We start from the raw sequence: 16,581 nt of genomic DNA, 5'->3' as shown, positions 1-16,581 counted from the left end.
CACCACCACCACCATCACGATCACTGTCAACATCACCATCATCATCAATACCATCCCTATCATCACTGTCACCACTATCACCATCATCTCCACCACCACTATCACTATCACCACCACCATCATCACCACCACCACCACCATCACGATCACTGTCAACATCACCATCATCATCATTACCATCCCTATCATCATCACCATCACCACTATCACCATCATCATCATCACCGCCACCACCATCATGATCACTGTCAATATCACCATCATCACCATCATTACCGTCCCTATTATCATCACCAACACCACTATCACCATCATCACCATCACCACCATCAACATCGCTATCATCATCATCATTACCACCACTGCCATCACCACCATCAACAAAAGAAAAAGCAGCCAAACTCAGAATTCCACATCAGCTGGAACTGTGTTTGGGGAAGCACAGAGGACACCAGCCGCTGGGAATTCCTTGCCCCAACTTCACTTCCCTCCCAGAACTCCCTTAACTGGGAATATCCCACCTCATACACCATCCCATTCTGTGCCCTCATGGAAGATGAGAGGCACCAAAGGTCATGTGTTCCACCTGCAGTGTCCACGAAAACCAATATTAGGCTTGGAGGAGAGAAATGAGAAGAGTGATATTAAGATAATAAAAGTAGGCCGGGCGCGGTGGCTCACGCCTGTAATCCCAACACTTTGGGAGACCGAGGCTGGCAGATCATGAGGTCAGGAGATTGAGACCATCCTGGCTAATATGGTGAAACCCCGTCTCTGCTAAAAAATACAAAAAATTAGCCGGCTGTGGTTGCGGGTGCCTGTAGTCCTAGATACTTGGGAGGTGAGGCAGGAGGAGAATGGCGTGAACCTAGGAGGCGGAGCTTGCAGTGAGCCGAGATCACACCACTGCACTCCAGCCTGGGTGACAGAGCAAGACTCCATCTCAAAAAAAAAGAAAAAATTAGCTGGGCGTGGTGGTGCGTGCCTGTAGTCCCAGCTACCCAGGGGGCTGAGGCAGGAGACTCGCTTGAACCCGGGAGGTGGAGATCATGCTGCTGCACTCCAGCCTGGCAACAGAGTGAAACCTCGTCTCAAAAACAAAAGATAATAAAAGTAAATTAGGCCGGGCGTGGTGGCTCACATCTGTAATCCCAGCACTTTGGGAGGCCGAGGTGGGTGGATCACTTGAGGTCAGGCATTCGAGACCAGCCTGGCCAACATGGTGAAACCCCATCTTTACTAAAAATACAAAAATTAGCTAGGCGTGGTGATGTGTGCCTGTAATCCCAGCTACTCTGGAGGCTGAGGCACGAGAATCACTTAAACCCGGGAGGCAGAGATTGCAGTGAGCTGAGATTGAGCCACTGCACTCCAGTCTGGGTGACAGAGCAAGACTCCATCTCAAAAAAAAAAAAAGAAAAAAAAAAGAAAAAAAAAAAAGGAAATTTACCAACATTTCTTGAGCCTTTTAAAACTTTTTTAAGGCTCCAATAAGATTATTAAATCCTTTCTGGAATAAGGTATGAATAAACAAATTCTTTGTTGCTTTCAAATCAGTTTATGCGTTACTCAAGAAAAGTAGTTAAAATAGCTTTATATTAAATTTCATTTGATCAACCACTTTGTTGGAACACCTTGGCCCAGAATGACTTTGGTTATTCCAAAAAGCAAACTCCCTCTAAGGTAAAGGTTTATTACCATTAAGGATATTCACAAGACTTTACCACAGATTGGGATTGCAGTTCCCAGGCGGGACTTCCAGAAAGGTTTGCATTTGAATTACGTGTCTGTTGTTTCCAAGGTGAGAGTTTGAAAGAGATGACACAGGAGTTCTGGCAAATTATTTAGCAAATTGTAATGTCATTTTACATTAATCAGTGTCCTCTCCCCAACACTTTAGAGTGACCTTCAACGAATCACCAAACCACGCTGTCATATTTCTTCCAATGTCGAACTGAAGGGTTCTGATTGCTTTCTAAGGCCCTTTGGAACCATATGAGAGAATAAAGTATACTTGCTAATTCAAAGCAAATCATTAGGGCTGTGGAATTAAAATTGTATAAATTGATAAACTAGTAATAGCAATAACCGCCCGGTTAAAATTGCACAAGCAACAAACCTTTCTCGGCACTTCTGTAGGTTCATTGTGTTACTCAAGCTCCTTTTGTTCTGAAATATCCCCCAGCCCTGCAATCTCAGAATGAGTTCATGAAAACAGACAATTATAAATCTGTCCTGAGCCATGATTCATGCATCTTAACTGACTCCCTAATTCTTCCAATTTACAAACCAATTCAGAAGTCAGTCAAGGACCCAGGTCACACAAGGATGGTTAGAGAAGCAGATGGAGCTGCTTAAAACTATGCTTGGTGGGGTTAAAATGATGGGAATCCAGAGGAAAATAAATTGGGACTGTCTAAAGTAATATTTCAGTTTTTAAAAACTGCTTAGCCAGAAAATCATGTGCCTCATTTAATTCCTTGCAGGCTGGAAATTTGACAGGAGAGATAAATTGCACGAGGAACATTATTTTCATTCAGAAAGGTAAGCCCAAGAAATAGGGTGGGATATATCCTCATCTGAATGGGGGTGGTCTGGGGGGACGCAGGGAAGAACAGCCAGGGGAAAAATAGGATGCGTGCAGGCGTGAACAGGTCAAGTTCAATGTGAAGTCAGAGGGAGAGTCAGATCATGGCAGAAGAAGGAAGGAAGTGAATCTGGAAGCGTTGATGTCGAACAGAAAGTCCACACCAGAAGGGAGATGAGGCCTTAACAGGGATCTCAACCACAAAGGCCAAGCATCAGTATTTAAAAAATAAAATAAAATCCATACTCTGTTCAGATTTCCTTGTTTTTTTCTCCCGAATGTTCTTTTTCCATTCCAGGATCCTATCAAGGACACTGCATAACATTCAGTCCTGTGTCTTCTTAGACTCTTCTAGACTGTGACAGTTTCTCAGGCTTTCCTTGCCTTTTTTTTTTTTTTTTTTTTTTTTGAGTCGGAATATCGCTCCGTTGCCCAGGCTGGAGTGCAGTGGTGTGATCTCAGCTCACTGCAACCTCCACCTCCTGAGTTCAAGCGATTCTCCTGCCTCAGCCTCCTGAGTAGGTGGGATTACAGGCGTGCGCCACCACTCCTGGCTAATTTTGTATTTTTAGTGGAGACAGGGTTTCTCCATGTTGGTCAGGCTGGTCTTGAACTCCCAACCTCAGGTGATCTGGCCCCCTCGGCCTCCCAAAGTGCTGGGATTACAGGCGTGAGCCACCGTGCCCAGCCTGCCCTTGACAGTTTTAAGGGGTACTGGACAGGTATTTTGTAGTGGAACGCCCTTTAATTTTGAGTTTTTCTGATTGTGAGGCAAGCAATGAGTTTGAAGAGAAGACTGCAGAGGTAAGTCACCATTCTCATCACTTTTTTTCTTTCTTTTTTCTTTCTTTCTTTTCTTTTCTTTTTTTTTTTTTTGAGATGGAATCACCCTGTCACCCAGGCTGGACTGCAGTGGTGTGATCTCAGCTCACTACAGCCTCCGCCTCCTGGGTTCAAGCAATTCTCCTGCCTCAGCCTCCCAAGTAGCTGGGACTACAGGTGTGTGCCACCATGCCTGGCTAGTTTTTGTATTTTTAGCAGAGACAAGTTTTCGCCCTGTTGGTGAGGCTGGTCTCAAACTCCTAACCTCAGGTAATCCACTCACTTCAGCCTCCCAAAGTGCTGGGAATACAGGTGTGAGCCACGGTGCCTGGCCACCATTCTCATCACTTTACACCTGTAGTACATCCCATCAAGATGGGTCAGCACTGTTGATGCTGACCTTGAGCACCTGGCTGAGGCAGTGTCTGCCAGGTTTCCCCATTGTGAAGTTTGTCCTTTCACTTCCTCTTTGGAAGGAAGTCACTACACACAGCCCACACTTATTAGGGTAGGGAGTTATGAGCGCTTCCTTGAGAATTGAGTATGGTGTTATTTTTATAATTAAAGAAAAAGATGTCCACATTGGAAGGTGAAGAGGGTCACCTGCCGGTGGAGCAGAAATCCAGAACCTTGTGTGTGTCTCAGCTAGAACTGGTGGTTTGGGAAGGGTCGATTGCCCAGCAATGCAGCGGGAGATGCAACCTGAGGTTTCAAGCCCAAAGGTTGACATGGATTTAAAACCAATGATGTCAAAACAAACAAACAAACAAACAAACAAACAAAACTGAGCAGGAAAGTTAGGCAATGGTGCAGCCAGCTGGGATACTTCTCACAGACACTGATTTTTATTCTCTCCGGCATTCCTTTCAAAGACACAGGACTCTGCTGGTAAGTGGTCCCTCCTCTGCAGGGCCTGGGGCGCATGGCATGGCCTCCTATGTCATTTGGGGGCTCTTCGTTTATTCAACATACCCGCCACACACCAGGCAATATTCTAGGAGCTAGGCATGCAGAAATGAAACATCCTTCCTCCTGATGAAGACAGACAGCAAGCCAAAAGATAAGCAAACAACATCATTTAGGTGGACAGGGCTAGGAAGAGAGTAAAATGCCATGACTGGGGTAGACAGTGATTGATCCCGGGGACTCCTCCAGATAGTGGGGTCACAGAAGAGCGCTCTGAGAAAGTGGCATTTGAGCTCACACTGAATGATCAGCAGAAGCTGGCCTGGGAAGACAGAGGGGGAAGAATGCTTCCCATAGAGGATCCACAAGCGCAGAAGCCGTGAGAGGCGGCAACACAGCCAGATCCTGTTACTAAAAGAAAGAGAGAAGGCGGATGTGGGTGGAGCAAAATGAGGAAGGGACAGGGTGTTACAAGATGGAGAGACAGGAAGTGGCCCCATGATGCCGGGCCCATAGGCCACACTGAAAAGTTTGGAGTTTAGTCCTAGTAGTCAACCTATTGATGGTATTTTAATTTTAATTTTAAAAAACGCAATCAGGCTGGGCATGGTGGCAGGTAATCCCAGCTACTTGGGAGGCTGAGGCAGGAGAATTGCTTGAACCAAGGAGGTGAGACTGCAGTGAGCCGAGATCTCGCCATTGCACTCCAGCCTGGCCAACAAGAGGGAAACTCTGTCTGAAAAAAAGAAAGAAAGAAAGAAAAAGTTGCTGTGTTTCCCATGACAGTGTGCTCTACTAAGGGAGCAAGTATAGAAATAGGAAGACCTGCTACTGTCTCAAAGAATTGTTAAAGGATTGAACGCCTGCTAATGTATGCAAAGCCTGGGACATAGCAGGAGTGCAGTAAATGCAACAAAAGAAAATAGCTGCAATAAGTGCTATCAGCAAATGCTCTACTGGACTGAGTGTGGTGTCTCACGCCTGTAATCCCAACACTTTGGGAGGCCAAGGCAGGAGGATTATTTGATCTCGGGAGTTCAAGACCAGCCTGGGCAATATGTCAAGACCTCATCTCTACAAAAAATACAAAAACCAAAATAGCCAGGGCATGGTGGTGTGTGCCTGTGGTCCCAGCTACTTGGGAGGCTAAGGTGGGAGGATTGCTTGAGCCCAGGAGGTGGTGGAGGTTGCAGTGAGCTGAGATCATGCCACTGCACCATAGCCTGGGTGACAGAGCAAGATCCTGTCTCAAAATAAATAAATAAATAAAAATAAAAAATAAGAATAAAAATCAATAAATACACTACTGCACTTATGCAAATGACCTTCACTTCTTCCGACTTAGCCACAGACAACTTTGCAGCATCATAGTTCTTTGCAGAGGGTGGGGCAGCCGGGAAGGTGCTGTTCGCACAGAATTGGCTAAGTGACCAGGTGTTTGGTGGATGAATCCCAGGGAGCCAGGGCGTCTCTGAGCACATGCACCCAGAATCACATCTGGTTGAGAAAGTGGGGTCTAAAATAGCAGTCCAAGCCTGGGTGCGGTGGCTCACACCTGTAATACCAAAACTTTGGGAGGTCGAGGCAGGAGAGTTGCTTGAGACCAAGAGTTGAAGATCAGCCTGGGCAACATAGCAAGATCCCATCTCTACAAAACTTTGAAAAATTAGCTGGGTGTAGTGGTGTATGCTTGTGGTCCCAGCTACTTGGAAGGCTGAGGTAAGAGGATCACTTGAGCCCAGGAGTTAAAGATTGCAGTGAGTCATGATCGTGCCACTGCATGCTATTTTGGGTGACAGAGAGAGGTCCTGTCTCCAAAAAATACATATGCCAGTCCAGGCCTGGTATGTGTCCTGAGAGTTCCCTGCCTGGCATCTCTTCAAGTGGGTACCAGTAACCAGAAGCTGAAATCTTGGTTTGGCAAAGGATGGAGGAAAAAGATACTGGATCTGGAAGGCTGGGTGCAGTGGCTCACACCTGTAATCCCAGCACTTTGGGGGGCTGAGGCAGGTGGATCACAAGGTCGGGAGATCGAGACCATCCTGGCTCACACGGTGAAACCCCGCCTCTACTAAAAACATAAAAAATTAGCCAGGTGAGGTGACAGGCACCTATAGTCCCAGCTACTCAGGAGGCTGAGGTAGGAGAATGGCGTGAACCCAGGAGGTGGAGCTTGCAGCAAGCCGAGATCGCGCCATTGCACTCCAGCCTGGGCGACAGAGCGAGACTCCACCTCAAAACTAACTAACTAAATAAATAAATATTGTATCTGGAATGGATCACTGAAAATAAAAGAAAAATGGGCTGAAAAAGAAGTGTACCTGGGATAAACTGGAGGTAATGAGTTATGTCTGGAGGAAGACAGAAAAAGTTAGATTCTGTGGCGTGGGAGGAGCAGAGTAAATGTCAACAGTGCCCTCGAGCCTGGAAAACTCCACCATGAGTCATGGAGGACGCACGTCAGAAAATAGCTATTTTGAGCCCAGCTAGAAAGTTTGGCTGTGTCTGCTTTTCCTGAGAGTGGTGAGTGGTTGACCCAGGCTGTAAGCTCTTCAAGTCATCGCTTCCCCAAACAAAATTTCAATCAAGCGAGTGCCATGACCCTGCACAGAAGGCCAAAACTAAACCTTGATGTGGGACTGGGCTTGCCAAACCAGAAGGCCTGTTCTAAGAGAAAGAAGCTGGAACCTGCAAGGGGGATTTTGCCAACGGGAGGACAGCAATTTCTCCAAGAAGAGGGGGTAGGAACAGCAATTTCCCGTTCCTGGCAGGTCCCCCATACATTTTGTCCAGGACATGTAGATTCTAAATGTCACAGTGTGGTGTCCTCCTGTGCAATGGACATTTGTTGATTTGCCTCCCAGCATCCATTCACCCTTCTTAGGTAATAGGACCCCTGTTTCCTCTGGGGAACCAACAGGCACACGACTCCCAGGACTTGCAAATTTAATAGGGCTTACCCTACCCCGGTGTGGCCTAAGGCGCTCACTGTGTTCCCTTCCTGTTCAGATTCAGATGGATGTAGGATCAGATACACACCAGAAGCAGTCAGACCCAGAACTTTGCTGTGAACTCCCTGGGGGAAAAGAAATCCTGAATCCTAAGAACAAAGCCCCCATGGAAGGGATAAAAGCTGGGGGACAAACAGATGATAGACTTTGGACTCCTGCCTCAGAATGTAGAAACCAGTACTTTCCTTTTTTTTTTTTTTTTTTTTTTTTTTTGCATATGCAGTTTGGGTTGAGTTTTCTGTTACACAAAACCAAGAGAGTCACACAAATACTATATATCTTTTTTTTTTTTTTTTTTGAGACAGAGTCTCGCTCTATTGCCCAGGCTGGAGTGCAGTGATGCAGTCTCGGTTCACACCATTCTCCTGCCTCAAGCCTCCCGAGTAGCTGGGACCACAGACACCCGCCACCACGCCGGGCTAATTTTTTTTTTTTTTTTTTTAAGTAAAGACAGGGTTTCCCCGTGTTAGCCAGGATGGTCTTGATCTCCTAACCTCGTGATCCGCCTGTCTTGGCCTCCCAAAGTACTGGAATTACAGACGTGAGCCACTGCGCCCGGCCCCACAAATACTATGTATCTTTTAAGAGAAATGCATGATGAGAAGCAGCAGGGGGTGAACATGCATCTGGGGTGTTAGAACCCAAGAGGCAGTGGACAGTCATCTTGTACCTCCCCTGCCTGCTGTCAGAATGCTAATTTACTGCCTCCTAAAGCAGGGTCTGAAAAATATGGCCCCAAGGCCATCTCCAGCCCATCACTTCTTTTTGTGCAGCCTGTGAGCCAAGAATGGCTTTTACGTTTTTAAATATCTGGACGGGGGCCAAGGGGTCAGCGTGGAATCAAAAGAAAGAGAATAGATCATGACATGAAAACTGCAAAAAATTCAGATTTCAGCATCTATAAATAAAGTTTTATTAGAACACATCCATGCCCATTTGTTTATGTACTATGGATGACTGCTTTTGTGATACAGCGGGGCTGAGTAGCTGGGACAGAGACCATACTGTCAGAGGCATTTGAACCAGAACAACAGCGTCTTGAATAGGGGCTGGGTAAAATGAGGCTGAGACCTACTGGGCCACATTCCCAGGAGGTTAGGCATTGTAAGTCATGGTGAGATAGGAGGCGGGCACAAGATACAGGTCACAAAGACCTGACCGATATAACAGGTTGCAGTAAAGAAACCAGCCAAAAGCCACCAAAACCGAGATGGCAAATGCAAGTGACCTCTGGTCATCCTCACTGCTCATTCTACGCTAATTAGAATACATTAGCATGCTAAAAGACCCGCCCACCAGCACCAGGACAGTTTACAAATGCCATGGCAACGTCACTCACCATATAAGGTCTTAAAAGGGAAGGAACCCTCAGCTGTGGGAATTGCCCACCTCCTTCCCAGAAAACTCATGAATAATTCGCCCCCTGTTTAGCATATAATTTAGAAATAACTGTTAAGTATTATCAGTCGAGCAGACCAAGCTGCTGCTCTGGCTGTGGAGTAGCCATTCTTTAATTTCTTTAATTTCTTAATAACTTAAGAAACTTTATGGCCAGGCGCGGTGGCTCAAGCCTGTAATCCCAGCACTTTGGGAGGCCGAGACGGGCGGATCACGAGGTCAGAAGATCGAGACCATCCTGGCTAACACTGTGAAACCCCATCTCTACTAAAAAAAAAACAAAAAACTAGCCGGGCGAGGTGGCGGGCGCCTGTAGTCCCAGCTACTCGGAAGGCTGAGGCAGGAGAATGGCGTAAACCCGGGAGGCGGAGCTTGCAGTGAGCTGAGATCCGGCCCCTGCACTCCAGCCTGGGCGACAGAGCGAGACTCCGTCTTAAAATAAATAAATAAATAAATAAATAATAATAATAATAAAAAGAAACTTTATAAATAAACTTGCTTTCATTTACTCTGTGGATTCTCCTTGAGTTCTTTCTTGCACAGTATCCAAGAATCCTCTCTTGGGGTCTGGATGGGGACCCGTTTCCGGTAACAATAGGGCCCTCAAAGACAAAAATATTTCCCATCAGCCCTTTAAGCAAAGGTTCACAGACTCCTGCCCTAAAGGATACTGTAACTCTGAGACATCCAGCAAAGAGACATTCTGTAACTTGTCTTTTATAAACTAAGATATTAAAGGCTTTAAATTCCAATCTTATGCTGGCAAACTTGATAAAACAATTGGTTTTTCTTGCTAGGTAAGATGGCAAGAATTGCTATTATTTTATATAAGGCTGTTTAGAAGAAACCCTTACTAAAGCTTTTAAGGTTATAAACCAAAAGTACCATCTAGAATTCAAATAATATGAATTCAAATAATAGAATTCAAGGGCACTAGCAATGATACAGTCAATCTTAGTAAGGGTTATTTAGCCCTATTTTCCCATTATCATAGAAATTCCATTTTAAACATCTTCTATATTTTGAATAATCTGAAAAATAATCTGTCATAATGAAATGAACTTTACAGTAATAATAATAGCTATTTGTTAAACCTAACTATTTACCAGGCAGAGTTCTGAGCATTTTACTTACATTAACACATTTAATGGCCCCAAACACCCTGTCAGGTAAGTAATATTATTATACCCATTTTGTAGATGACAAAACTAAGGCACACAGACAGGTTAAGTAATTTGCCTAAGATCACACAGCGACTATTGGGGCCAGGATTCAAACCCCAGTAATCTAGACCCAGAAACTGAACTATGCTAGGGGTTAGACCATCTCAGATTTATTTAAAAGAGGTGGAAATGACAATGATATTTCACTATAGTTTAGAATTTAACTCATATCACTGTGTAACATATGCCTTTTTTTCCCCTCAGAAGTATCTTTTCTCTGGACCATTAACACGATCATGTTGATACAATGGAACTCACATCTCCTCTCCATATTTGATTGGATCAGGTGTGGACATCTGGCCCAAGCTGGACCAATAGGCTCCTTCCCTGAGATTTTGGTGCTGAGATTAAGATTCCAGTCTCAACCTGACTTCTGTCACTCTTCCATGAGTTAGAAGAATAGAGGAGACATGAAGAGAGAAACACATTCAAGACGCAGAGGTGGTGAGAGGGACCTCCTTGATCCACAATGGGCTCTATCGCCTTCCTGAATTGCAGTGAAACCATGGCCCTGTGTTCTGTGAGACACCCTAGAATCCTTCAGCAATATCCACTTTTGGCTGAAGTGAGTGGGTTTTGGTCTCAAACGTAACCCGATTAAGAGCAAAACAACCTGCCTTTTTTTTTTTTTTTTTTTTTTTTTTTAAGAGTCTTGCTCTGTCGCCTAGGCTGGAGTGCAGTGGCACAATCTCGGCTCACTGCAGCCTCTGCCTCCCAGGTTCCAGCGATTGTGCCACCACACCCAGTTAATTTTTGTATTTTTAGTAGAGACAGGGTTTCACCATGTTGACCAGCCTGACCTCAGGTGATCCACCCACCTCGGTCTCCCAAAGTGCTAGGATTACAGGCGTGAGCCACCACGCCTGGCCAAACTGCCATTTTATATATTCTCTGAATCATCAGCATGGGCCTCTCAAATGATGGACTTGCTGGATTTCTGTTTATTTCCTTCACTGTGCACTAACTAGGTCAGTTCCCAAGAATGACTAGTTTGCAGGTGGAGGGACTAGAGGAATATGCTTAAAAAGGTGCCTAAGCCAACCTGGGAACCAACAAATTGGTTTTGGTCTCTACTTTAGTTTTTCTTATTGTTGTTTGTTTGCTTTTTTTTTGTTGTTTTTGTTTTTTGTTTTTTGGCCTGAGGTAAAAAAAACCCACAAATGCCTTTCCCTATTTCCCTTCAATAACACCGACGGAAATGGCAGTTTATACTTGGGATGGCGCTCGGGGAAATAAATAGTGTCTCAGAACCAATTACTGAAATGACCAGAATGGATATAAAATGCGGCTGCATAATTTCCTAGGTCCCATTTCTCAAGGTACAAATGGTTCAGAGACCATCCAAATGCTTCTCTGAAGAAATTACACAAGCGAGATGGAAAAATAAAGCATTGGTTTCTCAGCACTGGTAATAAGTGGGACTTGAATAAGTAGTGATAAACCCATTTACAGACAGGAAGTGTGAAGACCTGAATGGCCAGGAGATTTGCTAAGTGATGACAAGGTCAAGATCAGGCCTCTGGTCTCTCAGCCCAGCTCCCCAAGCCTAGTGACTTTTGAATGACACTGGTTTTTTTTGCCCCATCCAACACCCATTTTCCGATTGCAATTTGGAGGAATGGACGTATGACTCAGAACCTGGCCAACCAGAATATTCTACCACCACCTCTTCCCGTCTCCCCCACCACAGTAATCAGTTCAGCCGTGGGCAAAGTATCCAAGTTGAAGCAATAATACTCAGTCCCATGACTTCCAATGAAACTTCTAACGAAACAATCTCTCTCTGTTGGGATTGCTAGCTGATGGCTAATGTAAGCTTGGAGCCACTGGCGTCGCCGTATGGAAAGCATCTGCCTGAGAATGAAGCCAGCACAAGTAGATGCAGAATCAAGAGAAGACGGAAAAACTGAGTCCTACTGATGGCATTTGATCCTTTGGATCCAGCCACGCTGGATATGGGATATGGGAAACCGTGAAGTACAGTGAGTACTGTGGATAAGGGGTCAGTGGGTAAGGGGATGATGAAAACGTTTGGGAACTAGAGGTGATGGTTGCACAAGATTGTGAATGTACATAACGCCACTGAAGGGTACACTGTAAAATGATGAATGCTATGTTATGTGAATTTCACCTTCGTTCTTGAAAAAGAGGGGAAAGAGGCCAGGCGCCGTGGCTCACACCTGTAATCCCAGCACTTTGGGAGGCCAAGGTGGGCAGATCACCTGAGGTCAGGAGCTCGAGACCAGCCTGGCCAACATGGTGAATCCCCGTCTCTACTAAAATACAAAAATTAGCAAGTTGTGGTGGTGTGTGCCTGTAGTCCCAGCTATTTGGGAGGCTAAGGCAGGAGAATCGCTTGAACCCAGGAGGAAAAGGTTGCAGTGAGTTGAGATTGCACCACTGCACTTCTGCCTGGGCAGCAGAGCAAGATTCTGTCTCAAAAAAAAGGAGGTTGGGGGAAGAGCATAATTTTGACCATGCAGATATCAGAGATTTCACAAAAGGAGTGTCACTGAAGCTAGATATGGTGGTCAAGAGGCAGGAGAAGGTGAGAAGCTTTCTAGGCCTAATAACAAAGTGCTAAGCCCTTTTGATATGGTCTGAGTATCTGTCCCCTCCAAATCTCATGTTAAAATTTGATCCCCAGTGCTGGAAGTGAGGCCTGTTGAGAGGTGGTTGGATGACGGGAGCAGATCCCTCGTGAATGGCTTGGTGCCATGTTTGCAGGATTGAGTGAGTTCTCACCCTTAATTCCCAAGAGATCTGGTTGTTAAAGAATCTGGCACCTCCCTCCTTTCTCTTCCTCTCTCTTGACATGTGATGTCTGTTCCCCTTCACCTTCCACAGTGATTGTAAGACTCCTGGGCCCCTCCCCAGAATCAGATGCTGGCACCATGTTTCTTGTATAACCTGCAGAACTATGAGCCAAATAAATCTCTTTTATTTATAAATTACCCAACCTCCGGTACTCTTTTACAGCAACACGAAATGGACTAAAATACCTCTATATACAGTAATTACATCATTAATCCTCAGAGCAACCCTTGAGGTAGTAAATATTACTTTAGCCTTGTTTTATAGGTAAGTATGCAAGGGTCAGAAAGGGGACATAACTTGCCCAAGTTTACATAGTTGTAGATTAGTAGAGAGCTGAGACTCAAATATAGATTTTTCAGGCCAGGTGAAGTGACTCATGCCTGTAATCCTAGCACTTTGGGAGGCCAAGACAAGTGGATCACCTGAGGTCAAGAGTTCGAGACCAGCCTGGCCAACATAAGGAAACCTCATCTCTACTAAAAATACAAAAATCAGCCAGGTATGGTGGTGGGCATCTGTAACCCCAGCTACTTGAGAGGCTGAAACAGAAGAATCGCTTGAACCCAGGAGGCAGAGGTTGCAGTGAGCTGAGATCGTGGCATTGCACTCCAGCCTGGGCTTCAGAGAGAAACTCTGTCTCAAAAATAAATAAATAAATAAAAGTAGGTTTTTACAACTCTCAGCCACTCTGCTCAAGTGCCTCCTAGTAGAGGGAAGAGCATAGAAACACAGAACATTTCTTTAGAAGAATGTATTATTCCATGTTCTTCCTCGAGGAAGAGTTTAGCCACTAAGATATATACTCACATCAGCAACCTTTATAACAGTGGAAAAATTGGAAACATACAATGTTTGGCCATATGGACTAGTTAAGTTATTGAAGAATATGTGATGATTTGGAACTATGACCACGATTTAGTGCTGAGTGAAAAAGGCAGAATATGGGAAAGTAAAATATTTGGATATTAGTTACACAGGAAAAATATGAAAAATTTACTAGAAAAGCACACATCAGAATGATGGTTGACTTTGGCAGGTAGAACTGTGGGTGATTGTTTTCTATGTGTTCTACTCGTGTGTGTGTGTGTGTGTATAGACTCAGTTTCCATGTCTGTAAAATGGGTATAACAGATCTCCCCCACTGAATGGTCAGAAACACTAAGTGAGATAGCACATGTAAAGCTTGATGCATCAGTACCTGACACAGGATAAATGCTGAATAAAATAATTGTAACTACAACAATTATTATGTACATGTATTAATTTTGTAACTAGGAACATAGGCAATAAATGCTATATTTAAATCCCGTACAATCTTTTTTTCTTTTTTAAACATGGGAGAATCCTACACGGCAGCCCCCAGAAGTCGCCTTGCTTTCCTCTGTCAGTGATTTCCTCCTCCAGATGTGAAACTGAAGGTAGCATGAATCATGGGTGCTTCCACAGGTGCCCTTGGATTGTCGAGTGACTCAACTCCAAGCTGCTCTGCATGGAAAGTAACCAGCTGCTTCCTCCAACTCACCAGGCTCAACCCTTCACACCAGGCTCCTCCTCCAGAGGCCGCCAACAAATCAATGGAGAATTCAGAGCCACCCACTGGATGGTTCTGGTGGCCACTAAGATGTCTTCTCACTTTCCAACTCCCAGCCCCAGGCAGCAGGGAAGTGTCTCTGTTCACCTCATGGCTTCCTGTTTAGGGCACTGACATCAAAGCACACAAGTCAGTTCATACACAGGGCAGAGTCTTTCTCTCTTAGAGACAGAGAAGATGTTGCCTTAGCATCGTCTACACCCCTGGGGATCCCTATTAAGATTAGGGCCTGGCTCTCCTTTCCTCTTCTCTCAAGGCTGGTTCTACTCAAGGTCAATCTGGTACCTAGAGCAGGCTAAGGAGCAGCAGGCACCTTGCCAATATCAATGGCGATGGACCCTATCCTGCCAGGAAACATCTCTGTCTTTCACAGATGGTCAGGTTCATGGTCGTGATGATTGCTTAGAATTACACAGCAGGCCGGGCTCAGTGGCTCATGCCTGTAATCCCAGCACTTTGGGAGGCCAAGGTGGGTGGATCATTTGAGGTCAGGAGTTCAAGACCAGGCTAGTCAACATAGTGAAACCCCGTCTCTACTAAAAAAAGAAATACAATTAGCCGGACATGGTGGCAGTCGCCTGTAATCCCAACTTGGGAGGCTGCAGTAGGAGAGTTGCTTGAACTTGGGAGTTGGAGGTTGCGGTGACCTGAGATCACGCTATTGCCCTCCAGCCTGGGGGAAAGAGAAAGACTCCAACTCAAAAATAAATAAATAAAAACAAAAATAAAAAAGAAGTACATAAGCAATATGTGAATTAATTCTCATTATAGAAAATGCCAACAATCTAGAAGTATGTTTTTAAAAGGAAGGAAAAGAGTTCCCTTGACATCTCTCTTCCAGTCCCACTCCTCTTCCCAGAGGTGACAAATCACTGGTAGTAGTTGGGTATGCACATGGGTGAGTTTTTGTATTTATTTATTATTTATTTATTTATTTTTTATTTTTTTGAGACGGAGTCTCACTCTCTCACCCAGGCTGGAGTGCAGTGGCACAACCTCGGCTCACTGCAAGCTCCGCCTCTCAGGTTCACGCCATTCTCCTGCCTCAACCTCCCGAGTAGCTGGGACTACAGGCACCCACCACCACACCCAGCTAAGTTTTTTGTATTTTTAATAAAGACGGGGTTTCACCGTGTTATCCAGGATGATCTTGATCTCCTGACCTCGGGTGATCCACCCACCTCGGTCTCCCAAAGTGCTGGGATTACAGGCATGAGCCACCGCACCCGGCCGAGTTTTTGTATTTTTTTTTTTTTTTTGGCAGAAATGGGAACATGCTCCACATATTCTGTGACTTGTTTTTCTACTTGGTGACTTTCTGCTTAATGTCTTGAAGACCATTTCATGATGATACAATTAGATCTTCTGCATTCTTTTCCAAATAGCTACATAATATTTTGCTCTAAGGCTCTACCATAGTTTAGCCACTTCTCAATGGATGCACTCTTAGACTGATTCCAATTTTTTATTATTAGATACAATGCCCTAATGAAATTCTTTTGTACAGATCTTCATGCGTTCCTGCAAATATTTATATGATACAAATTTCTGAAAGTGTAATTCCTGGCCAGGCGCGGTAGCTTGTGCTTGTAATCCCAGCACTTTAGGAGGCTGAGGTCGGTGGATTTTGATGTCAAGAAATCGAAACCATCCTGGCCAACATGGTGAAACCCCGTCTCTACTAAAAATACAAATATTAGCTGGGCATGGTGGCGCACACCTGTAGTCCCAGCTACTGGGGAGGTTGAGGCTGGAGAATCGCTTGAACCCGGGAGGCAGAGGTTGCAGTGAGCTGAGACGACGCCACTGCACTCCAGCCCAGATGACAGAGCAAGACTCCTTCTCAAAAAAAAAAAAAAAAAGACAGTGTGGAATTGACATATGGATGGACAAATAAATATATGTAATAGAAAAAGAGTCTAGGCACACAACCACATGAATATGAAAACATACTAATGGCAAGAGGTTATATTACAAATTAGTAGAGACAGGATAGATTACTTCACAGTACTGGGGAAACTGGTTATTCACACGAGAAAAAGAAAATAAAATCAGATCGGCCGGGCGCGGTGGCTCACTCCTGTAATCCCAGCACTTTGGGAGGCTGAGGTGGGTGGATCACGAGGTCAGGAGATCGAGACCATCCTGGCTAACACGGTGAAACCCTGTCTCTACTAAAAATACAAAACAAATTAGCCGGGCATAGTGGCAGGTGCCTGTAGTCCC

At 44.9% G+C, this 16,581-nt stretch overlaps 1 protein-coding gene across 1 annotated transcript in view; it reads right to left on the bottom strand.

Annotated features, from left to right (window-relative positions):
• Window positions 1-16,581, bottom strand: part of BMERB1 (bMERB domain containing 1) — a 176,370-nt gene that overhangs the window by 105,124 nt on the left and 54,665 nt on the right. The window lies entirely within an intron of this gene.

Source organism: Piliocolobus tephrosceles, chromosome 17, assembly GCF_002776525.5.
Source record: "Piliocolobus tephrosceles isolate RC106 chromosome 17, ASM277652v3, whole genome shotgun sequence".
In the NCBI taxonomy this organism is placed as follows: Eukaryota; Metazoa; Chordata; class Mammalia; order Primates; family Cercopithecidae; genus Piliocolobus; species Piliocolobus tephrosceles.
The sequence above is the reverse complement of the archived record's forward strand: the minus strand, read 5'-3'. Positions and strand labels throughout refer to the sequence as shown.